This window comes from Bidens hawaiensis, unplaced genomic scaffold (assembly GCF_021521415.1).
Source record: "Bidens hawaiensis isolate Kalapana, Puna unplaced genomic scaffold, B.hawaiensis_p1.1 tig00015792_1, whole genome shotgun sequence".
NCBI classification, from domain to species: domain Eukaryota; kingdom Viridiplantae; phylum Streptophyta; class Magnoliopsida; order Asterales; family Asteraceae; genus Bidens; species Bidens hawaiensis.
In genome coordinates, this window is record NW_027492411.1 from 572599 (window position 1) to 583625 (window position 11027).

The 11027-nt window shown below is 36.3% G+C and overlaps 2 long non-coding RNA genes across 3 annotated transcripts; both read right to left on the bottom strand.

The window, feature by feature from the left end:
- Positions 1 to 382: 382 nt before the first annotated feature.
- LOC143549805 (uncharacterized) lies at positions 383 to 1087 on the bottom strand. Its single transcript, XR_013138205.1, has 3 exons — positions 937 to 1087; positions 544 to 686; positions 383 to 443 (listed from the first exon to the last, which is right to left on the bottom strand). It is a non-coding gene; the product is annotated as an uncharacterized LOC143549805 (long non-coding RNA).
- A 38-nt stretch (positions 1088 to 1125) lies between these two features.
- LOC143549804 (uncharacterized) lies at positions 1126 to 1844 on the bottom strand. 2 transcript variants are annotated; one of them, XR_013138203.1, is made up of 3 exons: positions 1761 to 1844; positions 1605 to 1686; positions 1126 to 1510 (listed from the first exon to the last, which is right to left on the bottom strand). It is a non-coding gene; the product is annotated as an uncharacterized LOC143549804 (long non-coding RNA). The 2 variants fall into 2 exon arrangements; XR_013138204.1 differs by having other exon boundaries at positions 1126 to 1235; positions 1309 to 1510; positions 1605 to 1844.
- Positions 1845 to 11027: the final 9183 nt, after the last annotated feature.

The following is an 11027-nucleotide window of genomic DNA, read 5'->3' on the forward strand; positions in this document are numbered from 1 at the left end:
CTTGTCATCAGTGGCAACCTTCAGTAGTTGTCTTCAGTGGCAAACATCTTCAGTAGTTGTCTTTTCTTCATCAGTTAATTGTTTATTTTTATGTTAATTGTTTTTTTTATTTTTCATGTTATACAAATACGAATCGTAGTTTAGAATCCAAATCGCAAACGAAAAACGAAAAAAAAAAAATTTTTTACACTGTAACAGGTTGGAACCGATTACGGTACAGGAACCGGGTTAGGAACCGGTAAGAACCGGTTAGATAGGTTAGGGGTCCGAGGGTGGGAGAACCGGTTCGAGCCTGGAACCGGTTTAAAAGGGGGTTTTGAATATAGGAACCGGTTAGGAACCGGTTCCGGTTCCTAGTCCCAAACCGTTTTGAACATGCCTAATCAGTACCACAGGGCAAATAAGTTTCAGGTGCAGGATAAGTTTTGGCGATATAATCAATTCTGAAAGAATTGCAGACTGGGTAATTAGATCCATGAAATCCTCTATGCATCTCATCTATAATATGAATATGAATATATATATATCTATATATATCAACACATGCTCCTAAGACTAAAGCCACTGTATTTCCAAATATTCCAATAGAAAATTCTTTAATAAATAAGTATTGTCACATATAATGGTTGCAAATAATTATTTCTTCATCTTACACCAGTGTCGCCGCAACACTGAGTCTCAAACGTCTGCATATGATAAAGCCAAAAATAACTCTTAATAACAGTCATGTGTAAACTGCACATTATATGTTGAAAAGATCATTGAAATGAAGGTTTTACCTTGAATACAGAAGAAATCGTTCACAATGATAAGCCAACTTTGAGTAACTTCTTGACTTGCTTATGTGCCCTCAACTAATATATATAGCTACGCATATGTAGAAATTGTATTAATATAAATATGACTATGAATGACACATAAGCCCATAGAAATTACCTTGAACTTCAACGTCGTCTAGAGAAAACCATCAAACAAAGTGACTGAAACTGTCTCCGCCTTAGCATCAACGCAAATGTTAAAATGTCAAATAAATAGGGACACGATTATCAAACAAATAATTTATTACTAAAAAAATCAAACTAAAAAAGGTTGCATACTAAAAAAATCAAACTAAAAAAGGTTGCATACTTCTGCAAATGTTTTTCCAAGTTTACTAGTTATGGTTGACTCATCTTGTTCAACGATTGAACATCTTGATCTATATAATGTTTTCCATCATATCGAAGTTTTCACATCTGTAAAGCCATTGTTATTTTCTAGTTCAAATTTGATGGTAAAAGTTTCAACCAAACACTTTATAAAACCAACCTTTTAGGTTTTCATGACGGTGCTAAAAGTATCGAAAACCAGCTATCATCCGAGCTAGAAGATGACTTTCCACAAACTGCCCCCGTTGGCATTTGATAGAAAAACTTTTTAGCAGTTGTTACTATTTGGATGTGTTTTGCCTACCAAAAATGTTGTTGACTCCAAACTCTTGTGAAAACCACCAGATGCTCTTTCTCTCATTCTGTTACGAATCCCATCACACGGAACACCTTATCAGTATTATCAATTCCATCTCTAATATAAGCAAACCTAACTTATGGTTATAATTGGCTTACCATTCTGATTAGCGAATGAAACAATAGAGATGAATAAGGTGACGAAGAACATCTATAGATTGATTTAGGGTTCCTGAGCAACCTAAGTAAAAGGGGAAACCCAAGAAAGCGAACAATTTCAGATTTAAGAAAAAACCCTAATTGCAAAATCGATACCTTAGTTGCCATAATAAATCGCCGGCGGGTGATGCTTTTGAGAATGAGAAGTTGATTTACGGTTCTTTTGCGTGTGACGACATTTACAAATCGGTATGGTGATGAAATGAGGGTCAAAAGGTGAAGCTTGGGCAGGGTGTGAAGAAGATGGAGAGATAAACATGTGTGTAATAGGCAGAAACAGTATGATGAAGTAGTCCAGGTGTAATGATATGTGGGATGAGTATGATGTAGAAGAGCTTATACAAGTTTGGTTTCATATAGTTCAATCGTAGATGCATACGAATGTTTGTAATTGTAATATATATAAGTATAAAAATAAGTTATATATTTGTGTATATATATTTATATAAATAATTATTCTTTATATATTAATTAGTTTGAACATTACATCCAACTTCAAACTTCAATTTTATTAATAATTACAAAGCTAATACTAGTTTTACTAGAAATTACTGATTTATATCATGCACATCATATACTACTTCAAACTTATTTCTTATAAAAGAATTTTAAGGGGAAAAAGAAAAAAAGTAATGTTCCGAACTCGCTTTATACCGTTCAAAAAAATGCTCGGAAAATACTCGGTTCGATTTTGGTTCGGTTTGATCTTGGCTCGGTTCGATTTGAAGCGAGCCAAACAACGAGCAAGCCCTCGCTCGGTTCGGCTCGACTCGTGAACAGCGATAGTGTGCTCGTAGCTAGATCACATGACTTTGTTGCGAATGGGTTTGTTAACTAGGCTGGGCTCGGCCGTTGTGAAAATAAAACAGGCCCAAAAGCTGATAAAAAAAATAAAACATGGGTCTTGAAAGTAAGCACACGCAAGTGAGCCCAAATTGTCAAGCCCATGCGAGTGCTTGGGCAGTGCTAATAGGCCCAAGTTTGTGAACAAACTTATGATCCAACTATTAACCAACTGTTAGTGTTGGTTACACGTGCGATTGGGAAAGGCAATTAACTATCGATTAGTTAATTGAGACAAAGTCAATTAGACTCCCGTAAAACTTGGTTATATAAATTGGTGTTGGACTTGTGAACGAGTTCCATTAAGACCTACTAACTTATACAAAAAAAATACAAAAAAAGCCGATTAGACAAACTAGTTAGCTAGAAATTCAGTTGAAGTTCTAGCGGCTTAGTCCTAAAATTCTAGCGGAGTTCATTGCTTCGGCGCCGTTGAACCCCTGTTGAAGCCTGACAACAGAATTAGACCCATCGCGGTGGGGCCATTTGGAGAAGATTGGTGTCGAAAGTCGCTATGCGTAAAGTAGGGAAAAAGGTGGTTGCTTATCTAGGGGATTTCCAATTCGGGGTTGGGATCCCTAATGGGGCAGAAGCGGTACTGCATAGTGCTAATAGGTTTCTGAGCGCGTTCCATTCTAACGGGTCCCTGACTATGCTCACTGTTGATTTTTCTAACGCCTTCAACGAGGTGGACCGGACGACCCTTCTCAGGGAAGTTAGCTGCAGATGTCCATCCATCTTCCCATGGGTCCAGTGTAATATTCATTAACTTTCGAGTGGACGACCCGAATAAATAAATAAATAAATAAATAAATAAATAAATATATATATATATATATATATATATATATATATATATTCGGGTCTGTCATTTAATAAAAATAACGGATTATTATATATTATAGTTTGTATTTATTACGTTACGCGTCGCTCGAATTCATTTATAGGTTAAACTAGTAGAACTATCAAATTTGTGCGGTTTCAACCCATTATCTATATTTGCTCTTAACTTAACCAACTAATCTAAACCCAAGGACCTAAATAAAAATACCAAAATTCTTTCCATTTTTTTTCTCTTCTTTCTTTCTTCTCCCCGACGCAGCACTCCCAACCCCCTTTCCTTATTTTAAATCTTCAATCAATCCATGAAATCAGGAATATGGATTAAATGTTTGACCCTTAAGCAACGTGCCTTCGTTCAACATTGTAAAGTTGGGTCATTGACAGCTAATTGAACGATTTTGATCAATTATCATTAACTCTATGAACGCGGACTGAACTAATCAAATTACCATATAAATACTCGACCTCGTTTCAATTAAACCTGCACACACACTCATCTTAACCTCACGACTCTAAGCCCTCACCTAAATTCAGCGAACGAAGCCATCAAGGCTAGTTTTGATAAGGAACTTGAGTCGCAAGCCCTACTTTGTCAATCTATACCCATTCGTCACGTAATCTGATAGTTAAAGCATACATCTAATTGTAAGGCCCCGTTACCGGTGCCTCACTTTTGACGTTGGATTTACTCATAAACACAGTTCATAATATCAGAGTTAATAAAAACATTCGCGGAATATTAAAACATTCAAACCATCATATTACAAAACCATACTTTGTTGTCTTAACGGGCATTCAAATTATTTAAAACATAAAACATTGTCTTTAGAATAACATAACATTTCTTGAGATGCTAGCTTCTTCAAGTTCATGCCATGTGCTTCCTCTTATGCAAGCTACCTCAATCTACTCACATGTGTGCATACTAAAAGTCAGCTACGCTGAGTGAGTTCTAGTTAATCATACAACATACAATTTGTTCACATACTTGCACACGTGCCCGAAGGGGTGTACATTATTCATACTTACTTTTCATACGTAACTATCCGTCCTATTTAAAGAGCCTTCCGCTCTATAACCTCACAGATATTATAAGGGTCTGGTCCCTAACATCACAGATATTATAAAGGGTGTGGTCCCCAACATCACAGATATTATTAGGGTCTGGTCCCTACCATCACAGATATTATTAGGGTCTGGTCCCTTTGTTTCATGCAACTGTACCGTACCTGTTCATACATACTTTCCTTGACAATACGTGCAATCTCCGAAGAGCGTTCACGCACCATCAACATAACATACATACATTATGCATACATCATATATTCATACATACATCATATCTTACATCATACTTATCAATCATATCTTTAACCACCACCTGACGGTACATGCAATATCCGAAGATCGTTCACGCACCGTCAAGCAATCATCATACATAAATCATACCAGGTATACACTTACCACTTAAGGTAAGTGTATTAACTATCACATCGAGTATGCACACAGCCCCGAAAACATAACAAGGAAGTGGGGCTAGAAACTCACCTCAAGGCGGTTGCGTTCACCGTTTACGGTTATCCACTTCTTTAGCTGTGCACGACTAACTGTATAATAATTATACGTATCAATAACTATCACTACACATATCGTCTTTCTAGTTTAATTATTACCCTCAACGAACAGGGGTCCGGGGGCAGCGCCCCTGGCAGCGGGGTTCTAGGGGCGGCAGCCCCTAGCAGGGTCCAAGGGGCAGAGCCCCTGGCTGGGGTCGAGCTAGGATTTTAAATTGTCTTCTAATTCGCTAACCCATTTCTTATAACGAATTAAGCCTAATTCGCTAGCCAATTCGTTATCTTTTGTGATCTGGTTCGCTAACTGATTCGTCATCTGATCAGCATCTGATTCGTCATCTGAATCTGACTTGATTCGTTAATCAGTTCGTTGTCCCAGTTCTTTAGCCCAATTCGCTATCTGACGTAGCGAACTGGATGAGCTAATTCGTTATCTCCTTTAGCGAACTGACTATCACGAATCAGAAGCTAGTTCGTTATCTCCTACTTAGCGAATCACCTGGCGAATTGTTTCTAATTCGCTAATTACTCCTTAGCGAACTAGGGTTAGGTCAGAATGTCAAGGAACATTCCCTGACATCCTTACCTCATACATCTTTTCCGGCGCCGCCGCCAAAAGGCCACCAGAAAAACGCGGATTTGCCGGAAAAAACGAGTTTGGACTCGTTTTTCACCGTTTTTCGCCCCGTTCGATCCAGATCTGAGCTAGGGTGATCCCTAAGCTCATCTTAGGTTCGGTTTATACCCGAATCCACCCGAATCTCGTGACCTAAACGGTTTAACGGTGTCGGCTCGTCGTTTCGTGTTTATATCTAACGGGTTTAAGCTCATATAATATTACACTATCATTACCTCGGGTCGGTACTCGGTTTCCTTCTTGGTTTCGGTTTAGAGAAAGGAAGAACTAGAGAGAAAGCTTAAGTGTGTGTTTTGGATGGTGTATGGAATATGTGAAATGAATGATTAAGTGGTGATTATGGTTTATATATTTATGGGTCATGGGCTTAAGCCCATGGTCCTTTCCTCTTTTTTTCATAGCCCAAGTCCATAACCCATCTCCATTTAACCAACACAAGCCCAACTCATATTCTATTTATCTAAACCGATAACGACCCACTATAAAATTGATGAAATTTATATTATTATTATAATCAAAAGTAGGATGTTACACTAATTCGTTTTTAACTAAGGATCATTAACCCTAAACAAAATTTAATCATCATTAACATATTGTTGATCAATTGGAATGTCTAGGGTTTACTTTTTGAAATGGGTTTTGGTTTTTTGGCGGTCTGCTTATATATTTTGGCTGGTGTGTGAAGGTTAAGACACTTAGAACTGGTCCAGGCGCGGGTTCGACCCCCCTGGACCCGTTTTTGAGGTTTTATTTTTATTTTTTTATTTTACTATTAATTATAGTATTTGATAATATTAGAATTATTTATCGCTAATTAACCGCTATCTTGTTAAACTGAAACCCCAGCTTTGTGTTTTCTCGTCCTTTCGAATTTGTATTTTGTAATACAAATATATATATATATATATATATATATATATATATATATATATATATATAAATACCTATTTTTTTATATTAATAACAATAACAATAATAATACTAATCATAAAAGTAGTAATAGCGTAAACTATAAAGGACTCCAAAATTCTTTTAAATTGATATTGTAACCATATCGTCGTGACGTATTTTTTTTAACTATTTCTACCATCTAGTTATATTATTTACAAACTTTTGATAATTAAACCAATAGTATTTTATAAAATTGTACTTAAACACTATCAAGTCCTAAATCGGGCATACGCCTTGTTATTATTTCATTAATCTTAATTAATTATATTATTATTAACTAGGAACTTTTGGCTGATGTATCCCAAGGAGGTCGACCGTTTCTATCTTAATATTTATCGTCATCGCATATTCGTTAATACACTCGTTAAAGTGAGTTTACATACCTCTTTTTCCATCTTTTATATTTTGGGGGTAGCATATATACCTTATTCAATTTTATTCATAATTTATTTCTACATAGATTCAAAGACAATTCAATATATGTTTATGTGTGATTATTTCATGCTCTATGATTATGCTCTATGTGCTTAAATGTTTATTTTCTGTTTGGTGGTTGGTATCTCATCCTCATCTATCATCATCTAGTATGATCATACATTTACCCAAGTATTTTGTTTTCGTATCAATAAGAGTGGGCCCACATCTATTTAGTTGTTTATATTTTCATAAAAATTGTAATATTCATCATTTACATATGAATTGTGATTTATCTATATATATATATATATATATATATATATATATATAACTAAAACTTATGTATTCTCACCAATATTCGTGTTGACAAACTCTATTTTTATACATGCTACGGGTACAAGTAGATGATATTATTCAAGTTGGAAAACAACAGTTTGACCTTAGGATAATATTCAACATACAAGAATATGATGTAATTGTTTTAATTATTGAATTTGTGTACGTGTTTAATGTTAATGAAATTAAATATTCATTGTCGCTTTAATTAGTGTCTTTTGAGCTACTGTCCAATCAATACTTTACGCCCCGGCATGTTCCGCCGCCTTTGGTCGGGGTGTGACAGATTGGTATCATAGCCGAAAGCTATAAGATAGGTGGTTAGATATAACGGCCTAGTAGCATGCTTAGGGTCCCTATACGTGATATGCCTTTACGTGTTTGCACCCTGAATTATATTATTGATTGCAGTAGCTTAAATACTATATAATGATTTAATATTATTCTTGTACACAAAAGCACACACTTAATCCGAGGCTATGCCTCACTCTCAAAATTGTTTTCAAACATTAGAAAAAAAATGGGAAATTCCTTAAGAAATCTCGCCTTTTCACTCCCCTCTCCTTGAGGAAGATTCGTGTGACGGATATGTAGTAAACTGTAAGAGTGACACACTTGTTTACCGAACACTTGACACCAAGGCTTGCAAGCCTAAGGAAGTTCAATGCGCATAAATCTCAATCAACCGCGAGACCCGGTTGCCTTCCTGGAATGTTTAGTAAGGATGTAGAACTTATTAAGCCAAAGCATATCACACCAAACGAAACCGAATCTACTACCCTCATTGTATCAAACGTGGTCATGTGACGATCACACTCTTAAATCAATGATGCGATTTTTGTTTAATTTTTTTTTTATTTTGTTAAGAATGAATATTTTCTCAAATTATCAATTTCATCAATACTCTAAGTTAAGGTTATTAAAATTTTATTTTGTATTCTAAGTTAACGTTATTAAAAATTTTATCTTGTATTCTAATGAATTTTCACAAAACTTGAAATTTCACATAGTTATGCAATTTTCTTTTTCCAAAACATAATAAACTTTTCACGTGTGGTCATTGTAGCATGTCTTCTTCACGCCTTATCAACCGTAACCGTAGCACCGGCAACTCGGGCCGTAGCATGTCGTCCCGCATCGCTAAGGGAATCGTGGAAGCCCTCCCAACAATCATCTCTCAACTCCAAACTGTGAATGCTCCTGCATCATCCACAACTTCGAACCCAATTGCTTGCTCCATCAAACAATTCAAGAATGCCAACCAGCTAGAATACTTCGGTATCGACGGTGCTACTATTCTCCTCCAATGGTTCGAAGAAATGGAGAGCGTGTTCCTCCACTGTGAATGTCCCGAGGACAAGAAAACCACTTACGCCTCTAGCGTACTCAAGAAGAATGCCCTCATTTGGTGGAACGGTGAAAAGCGCACGCTTGGCGTTGAGGTTGCCGTGGCTTTGCCATGGGATGAGCTCAAGAAACTCATGCTCAAGAAGTTTTGCCCGAAACATGAGCTTCGGAAGTTGGAAGAGGAGTTTTGGAATTTGAAACAAGAAAGTGGTAATGACACCATCCACAACGATCGTTTCCATGAACGGAGCCTTCTCATCCCCCACATGGTCACTCCCCTTAAACGTTCAATCGACAAGTACATATCGGGTTTGCCTATGCAAATCCGCGATTCCGTCCTAAGTCGTGACCCTCAAACCCTCCATGATGCCATCACCTTAGCCGGTACCCTCACCGAAAACCACGTTAAGGCCGAGACCTTGACGCGGAAAAATTCCATGAAACTCATTGATAAGCCTGCATCCGAGCCCACCGAAGAACCCAATCCCGAATCTTCCAAACCCGAGTCTTCTAAGCCCGAATCCTTCAAGCACAACAACAACTCTCCCCATTACCGCAACAATAAAAGAAAGTCCAATTCCCAAAACTATGTCTTGGCCCAATCGCAAACCCAACCCACCAAGAAGCCCTACATAGGACCCCACCCATTATGTGATACGTGTAAATTTCACCATTCACCTAACCTTAAGTGTCGTCAATGCACCCATTGCGATCGATTTGGTCACCTCTTTACCACATGTCGTGAACGCAACCAACTCACGATGCAACCATTTACCTCACCTCTTACCCAACCCCAAACTTTACCTTATGCTCTACCCTTTACTCAAGCACCCTCAACTATTAGAGCTTGTTACAACCGTGGAGACCCTAGTCATTATCGCAATGCATGCCCAAGGCTCGCACACATGAACCAAATTCAATCTTACCCAACTTAAACCACTCAATATCAAGCTTACCAAGCCCAGGTAAATCAACTTCAACCAATCCAAGCTCAACCCATCCAAGTAATTCAAGCCTAACCCATTAAACCAAATCAAGTCAACCAACCAATCAATCAACCTCAAGTTAACCAAGCCACTCAAGGTGCTCAAGGGCATGTGTGTTACATCAACGGTTCCCAAGTCTAAGCCTAACTCTTTATGAAGACATGCTACGCAAAAGACATTTCTTTTATTTAGTTCTTTTCACTTAAATCTAATGTATTAACTTCATTAAATCTCCAGTTTTGTTATAAATAAGAATTATGGTTATTTATAATGGTATCCAATCTCTCATTTATTCCTATCTTGTCATTTATTGCACTATTTATTGTTACACAATTTATTATCATGATTTAAGTGGTCTATAACCGGTTATTTACCGTGACTATTTGCATGGTGATGTGCATAGTTATCTAATAGTGTCGTATTTGTATCATAAACTACCGATGACCGAAAATAAGTGTAAATGTTCATCATAGTTGTCACACCTCAATCGACGGAATTACTTCGGTGCGTAACGTTATTGTTCAAATGACATTTAACACTAATAAATGCTACAATAATCATTTATATTAATTCAAATTCTTGTAACAGGTAAACAATTATCTTGAAATAAAGAAAAAAAGAAGCAATTAGACAAACAATTTTTTCAGGGATATTGGATTTTAATAATCCAAATTTTGTCTCGTTGGTCGGCGTTAATCCAAACTTTAAAAATGTATCATAACAGTCCCAAGTTTCAACCTATTGTCCGTCAACGAGTTTTTTACTAACGAGGTTAGATTCTATTAGTTTTTAATTATGTGGATGATGACGTGTACGATTATGTCACAAAATTAGTGACGTGTACTACTTATGTGGTAAAAATTGTTTTTAAATTAAAATTATTTTTTTCTAACCAAAATAAACGAGCCGAACCATTTTTTAAAACAAAAAAATGAACCGAACAACTTTTTTAACAAAAATAAACGAACCGAATAACTTTTTCAAACAAAATCAACAAACCGAACCCTTTTTAACAAAATAAAACGAACCAACCCACTTTTTTATAACAAAACTAAAATAACCGAACCACTTTTTTTAACAAAAATCAGCGAACCGAAACACTTTTTTAACATAAATCAACAAACCGAGCCAATTTTTAACAACAATTAACGAACCGGACTACATTTCTAATAAAAATAAACTCAGGTCGAGAGAGTTTGGGTTCAAATGATTTTCGCGTCGGAAGTGGTTCATGTCAGAACGGTGGTTATGATGGTTCGGTTCGTTTATTTTTGTTTAAAAAAAGTCGTTCGGTTCATTTAGCTTTTTAAAAAGAGTGGCTCAGTTCGTTTATTTTTGTTAAAAAAAAGTGGTTCGGTTTGTTTATTTTTGTTAAAAAAAATGGTTTGATTCTTTTATTTTTGTTAAAAGTAGTTCGGTTCGTTTATTT